This window comes from Anthonomus grandis, chromosome 3 (genome assembly GCF_022605725.1).
Source record: "Anthonomus grandis grandis chromosome 3, icAntGran1.3, whole genome shotgun sequence".
Classification (NCBI taxonomy): domain Eukaryota; kingdom Metazoa; phylum Arthropoda; class Insecta; order Coleoptera; family Curculionidae; genus Anthonomus; species Anthonomus grandis.
Window position 1 is genome coordinate 45691116 of NC_065548.1, and position 7140 is coordinate 45698255.

Consider the following 7140-nt stretch of genomic DNA (forward strand, 5'->3'; position numbering starts at 1 on the left):
ACGTACTTCATTAGAGTAAATGTACTTATCCAATAAAACGCATTTTTATGGAAACTAAATATTTTATATTTATTATAGATTTCTTAATAAATTTTTATTATTCTACGTTTATGACGACGGTTGACTCTTGATATGATGTTATGATAATATCGGTATTTACTAGTGAAAACATCGGCTTAAATCGCCTTTTTCCCATGGTGCGGCACAAACAGCATAAGTTTTTACTATCGTAATAGTTCGCAAAAACACTTAAATGAAACCTTTTTTAACCAAAAACTAAAGAAAAAACACAAAATTTCACAAAAGCCGCATGTAAACACGAAAAAATTTGAACAATAAGGTACTGTATTTTATATTATAGTCGATAAATATTCAATAATGTTATTACAAAAGTCTATTTTTATACCCTCACTTCTGAGAGTCATAAGACAGAATTGACCCGTTATACATATTGTAATAATATAATCAATACGGGAATACCAGAAGGAAGTGTTTTAGGGCTAGTGCTTTTTTAAATTTAAATGTGTCAAATTGGAAATATTGTACCAAATTATATTATCGTATCATAACCTGATGATATCTACTGCATTGTAATTTTCTGGTAATAGTTGGAAAAATGTATGTAGGATTAGTTTTAATTTTTTACCTAATTTACTGAAGGACCTTATTTTTATTTAAATTTGCTCGAGTGTCACTGGTTTACCGCCAGAATCCCAAGAAACAACCAAATGTTGCGCGAAGCGCGAAATTTCGTTGAAGGCGTAGGAATTGAACAATGTGATTGGTCAGATGCGAAAAGCCTGTTAACATCGCTGTGCAGCAATGCATGCGCGAAGGTCCGTCGGCAGCAGTTGAGTCGAGTTAAGTTGATTTTGTTGGCTTTCAAGTAGCAGACAAATATTACGTTTAGTTTAGGCCGAGACGCGACCTTAATAATTAACATTTAAGGCGTGGATTAAATAATGTACTTTCGTGTGTTTGCTGTTGTAGCCGTAAGATTTTGGTTGTTTGTCGTGGAAGTGTAAATTTAAAGGCTGTCAAACATTTCTCTTTCCTGATGCCAGCTTATTAATTTAATTTATTTTAAATTTACATTAAAGAGTGCTTTTCTGAAATCCAACTCCAATTATCAGACCCTAGACAATGATATAAAAAAAGCCTACATGTATATAAATTTGCATATATAAGTGAATCTTAAAAAAATTTGAAATAAAAAATGAGAAATTACTAACTTAAAAATTATTTCATAGTGATGATAATACTTAACTGCCTAACCTTGCAGCGAAATTTTCCGTTTACCATTTTCATTTAAATAACCACGATCAAATTTACTTGGTGCTTTATGACCGTTCTATACACAGCCCGATCGATACTCGATATATTAATGAGCCGATCCAAATTCCATTTTCGACGGGAAACCATAAACCGTAAAGGCACGCTTTTGAAAATTTATTATTCATTGAACGATTTCCCCATAAATAGTGAATAAGTAAATATGTGTACAGTCTATTTACAGGGGATATTGGAACAAATTGAGCGTGATGATTAAAAGTTTGGGGCGATGCCGCTCTTGCGTGATCAGAATTGTAATCTAAAATAAAGATTTAACAATTTTAAGTTGCATTTTAGAAAAGACATATCCTTTATTTCTAGTTCTAAATAAATTTTCTGCAAGCAGATAGTTGAAGCTATTTTTTATCGAATGAAATATTATTCTTTTTGTTAGCCTGCGTAATGTACTTACTTTGCAAGTTCTCAAGAGCTTATAAGGATATATACTAAAAATGGTAAACTATTCAATACGTACAGTATTCTCAACTAAGTACGTCATTACGGTGTCCGATTTGGTCAAAAAATATATAGACCGCCAAATGATTTAAATCTGAATACAGAGGATATCTATCATGTCTCATAGTAGACACGCGGAGATGTGTATAATGGTTGAAAATGACATTAGATTCACCATTACTGAATAAATTTACTGTAAAAAAGAATAAACGTAGTAGACTGAGGAAAAAGAAAAAGGAGTAGAGGGGCTACCCACAATGAAACCAATTGAAATTACCAACAACAATATTAAAGAAGTTGTTCAACCTTTGGGTAGCACTCCGAGCACTCACAAAATTCATCCCTACTCGAGGAAGCATTTGCGAAAACGCAAAATATATTAAGCTGTTCAATTTACAAATGTAATATAAACCTTGCAATACTAAAACTATTCTTTACGTCTGAGACGACATACATGTCTCCCAAAAATCAAAACACCAAAAGCTTTCGACCTAGTTACTGTATACTGCTGTATAATACAGCAGCCTGTGTCTTAGCTGCGTTAATTTGAATTAGATTGCACTCACCCTACTATGAAATTATATTAAGATCAGTATTATCAGTTGTTACCTAGTTAGTGACGCCTTAGGCACTGGTTGGGCGACTTGAAAGGAAGACACCAATGTAAAGCTGTAATTTCGTTTAAAAGTTTTATCGAGAATATGTAAAAGCTCATTGCTTTATAACAGAAGGAGGATAGGGGACAAGATGCATCCCTGAGGGATACTAGCATTAATTTAAAACCTCTGCGAGGTGTGTCCATCTACGACAACCCGGATGGATCCATTCTCGAGGAAACTTCAGCCAAGCAACGGTGTTAGTGGCAACCCATAAAAATACAATTTGTTTAACAGGTCTTTATGTCAGATTTTATGAAATGCGTTTAAAATATCTAGAGCTATTGCACGAGATTCACCCTATTTTTTTATGGTCTTTCTCCAAACATGTGTGTCATAGGCCAACACATCGTCAGTAAATCTGCGTTTTCGAAAGCCATACTAACGGTCGTTAATAATGTTGGTGGACTCTAGTTATTTCAAAATTTTCTGGTTGACAAGCTTATTCATTACCTTGGCAATCGCCAGGACTAAAGCAATCGGATCGAATATCTGTTGAATCCGCGCAAGTTGTCAGTCTCCAGGGAAGAGACCTCTTCTGTGTGAAAGAAAAAACAGTTTGCTTAACGATAATATCAGCACCACCACACACTTTCTCTGGGCCGAGTGGCTATCCCTCTTAGGCTCTACAACATTATCTCTGCATTCTTGGCAAGGTCAGTGGTATTTGCTTGTGGGTCTATGGTAGAGTTTGATGCGAACATCTGACTCAGAAAGTCTGCCTTTTCTATTGCGGTCAACAATAACATAATCTTAATCCATTTCGTTAATTGAAAATTTTATTCTTCACACTCTCATTATATTTTTCTTTGCAGATATCGATCGTCTGCTTGCACGCATTTCTGAAGGTAACCAAGTTGATGGTTTGTTGATGGTTTGTAGGACTTGAGTCTTGCTTTTTATGGTGTTCGGAATATAAGTCTTCAAACCTGCCAAAATCACCCCTGAAATCTCGCTCACACGCTGAATAATCATCTGTTTTAAAACAGACATCATTCAAAGGAAACGATAAGAGGAACTGTTTTAAATGTTTTAAGTTGGCTAATCTATAATGCCAAACTCTAGGCAGAATGGGTGGATTTAATTTTCATTTCTAGTTCATATATTGCGCTTATTAATTTGTGATCCATTTAACACTTATTGTCCTGAGGACGTACTATATTGGTCGCAAATGTCCTGCGTGGGATGGTCAGAAATTATCAGATTTAGGATATTCGTGAGATGTCTCTTAAATACTTATCTTTATATCCCTAATTAAATATATATCATTATATTAATCTAAGAATTTTTATTTGTTTTTTTCTTATTTTTTAATCTTGAGTGTTAGTAAAGCAGTAATTACGAGAGTGCATATAGCTTTTCTAACATTTTGTGATTAAGGTCCAAATTTGGCCTTATTGTGTCCGTCAAACCTCGTTTCGGTTTAGTTTTACTCCATGATATAAAGAGGTCGCTGTTGTCGACAATTCTCTCTATTATTGCACGTTGGGGATGTTGAGTGCGTTATTATGACTGATCTTTTCAGTTCTCCATCCTCAATTTTCTTTTTAGATAATAACTTTTTTCGTAATAACTGAGTTTTGTTTTGAGTGTTTTGCTTTCGTTGCTATATCGGTGTTTTGTAGTCGCCACGATAAGCAAAGGTGATGTTGAACTAGGATTTTAAAATAAAGGGTTTCGAATGGATTCCCTTAACTTTAGTTGAATCGGTAAGTGGAAGAAGGGTCTAAGTGCGAAAATACACATTTTCCAGGAAATAAAAAAAATTAATTATTTCAATTAGGAAGGAGAATTTCGTGAGATTAAAATTTATTGCAATTAATAACTAAAATATGAAAATAATGTTCTGTCTATCTGCGTTATCGTATGCTTGAATTGAATTGACGAAACAGTGGGCTGCCAAGGCAGTTGTGCATATAGGTCTCCTGATGGACCCGTCATACCCCACCGGGGGTTACCAGAGCCCAACGGCCTTAGAAAAACCTATAAGGCTCTCTGGTCTGAAGGACTTAAAGTCGCTCGGTACACTGAAAGTGTTACCCAAGTATTTGAACCTGGCGCGCATGAGTGCTGGGCACTCCCCGACTACATGGTCAGCGGTTTCATCCTCCTCACAGCACTATCGGCATTCCGGGTTGTCCGCAATACCGATAGTATGGAGATGGCTTCTTAAGTGCCAGTGACCGGTTAAAAGACCTGTCACTAGCCGAATTTCGCATCTTTTTAGGCGTAGTAAAAAATTGCGTAAAAATCGTATGCTTTATTTATACAATTTATATTTATTCAATGAATCCTTGCTTAGTTAGAACGTCTTATCAAGAAAAAACTAAAAAAAATAAAAATAATGCCTTTATTTAATAAGCAACTAAAGGGTGATAAGATCTAGACCTAAATTATTTATTCATGAAAAAGTATTCTAGGAAAGAAAATTAAGTTAGAATTAGCAACATATCTCATTTGAAATTTCATATTTTGGTTTTTACTCTGTGATGGATTTTGCTTTTATGGAAACCTTTTCCCGGATACATACAGAAAGTTTTGTTATTATTGATCCGCCGGCTCCCGAGGGGATCCGGTCAGTGGAAACTGAACCGCCTTGTGGGAACGCCCAGCCGCAAAAAATACGCGCATCTTTTTATTTACATTTGTTCATCGTGTGGAATAATAAATTGCTTAAAATATTCGGCTCCCACTTCTTATTCAGTAAAGCTTATTCTGGACATTTATTTTATAGCTTGTTATAAAAGCAAGTTTATAAAATCTATGATGAAAAAAAAAGCATAAAACTTATTAGTTTTAATTCCTTCAACTTAGAAATTCCCAATATTAGTCTAATAATTAAGACCATAGATTATTAAATTAAGCCAAATTATATAGTCAAATTTGCAAATACTCATAAAGCTTATAAGCTAGTAAATCTTAACGCAACACAATATATTTATTAGTATCAAAGCTGCAGGCGTTACAAAATCCACTTTTTGTTTGTATTTATTTCTTACCAAAAGTACCGAAAGGCACCAGTTTAAAAAAGAGTTATCCATACAAAACTAGTTTGCTTTTCTTCACAGCTGAAATCGCGCTAGTTTGACATTTTCTGATATAAAACGTCTACATATAGGGTTAAGTGGTGCAAAAATGAGACACGTAAAAAATACTAATTATGTAATTCCCATATCGTCACCGTCATATGAAAATTGCGTAAGTCCACACTTTCCAGAAATTGAGATTTGGGCGTGATCTTATGAATTATTTTATTAACTACAATTTGGTGTAATAAGATTGAGTTTTCCTTCATAGATGGAGCCGCCACAGCAGCAAATGAAAAGTCCAGCGGTTTTTATTTTAGTTTGAATTTTGCGTAAGTCCGTGCGTTCCGTGCTATATCGACGTGTGGATTGCAGTGTTTGTTGTTTCCGCAGTTTTTTTTTAAATTACTTAATCATTTTAAGAAATAATTAATAAACTGTTTTCCTACAGAATTTAGGTAAGTACAGAAATGTAAAATAATATTTAAATTCAGTTTTATCTTATGTTAACTTATTAGTTATATGCTGTATACTTTTGCGAGGAGTTAGAGATTTTTCATATTAAATTAAATTGGAGTTACGCATATTTCATACAATAAATTATTATAGCTCTTATGGTAAAAGTCCCAAACTATTAGATTTACCCATAAATTGAACTAATATCAAAACTTAAATCATTGTCATTGTAATTATTGCTATTCATGTATCTTAATAATTTAATTTGCTCTTTAAGCTTTGGGCTTAATATTAATGATTAATAAGATTTTAAGCTTGTCTATAAAAATTAAAATTGTGATTTAGTAGGTACTGTTAAAAATTGGGTTAAAATTACAAGAAAGGATATTTGGTTGTAAAATTATGTTTTAACTATTTTAGAACAGTAACTCAACACAAAATCATTTAACTGTTTTAGCAGCGATACTGGGACGTGTTTATAAATTAGTACACAACTTCTCTGTATTAACTAAAGACTGACTATAACAGATAGTATAGTTTTTTTATGTGCTTTAAAATCTAGAATTTCATATGTTTTTTTATCTTTTTTAGAATAAATCAAACTTCGACAAGCTTTAAAATTTTAAGCAAAGTTCTTAACGAAAGTCAATCCAAAAATTCTAGTAGCGTAAGTGATGAGCCTGAAAACGTCGAGTTTAATAATGCTAAAAACCACGATAATGCCGAACTATCTCTTGCCATAAAGAATTTAGAAAACGAGTGCTTTCAAGCTCAAGTAGCCATAAATGATGAGAATATTGATCTCAACCTATCCAATGAAGATTTTGTTACGAAACTTATAAATCTTAATACCGCCGAAGATTTGGATGCACTAATAGACATAGATTGCTTAAATAACGTAACGTTAATCGAAAAACAAGGAGCGGAACATTCTGAAATTGAATCTTCAAGTGGTAATAACAATAATCATAGTAATATTTTAAGTTTACAATCGGATCAAGGACAAGAAAATATTGATATTGAAAGTTCAGATCAGGAATTGGTTGAATCTGAAATTGGGATTGAAGAAAATTTCCAAAATGATGAAGTCACATTAGAAAGTGAAGGTAGTAGCATCAATGTAACAAATAAAAAACGAAAACGTAGGCCAAACAGACTCAGCAACAGTAACGAGTGGGAGTAAAATAGCAACAAGAAGAAAAGAGAAAAGGGAG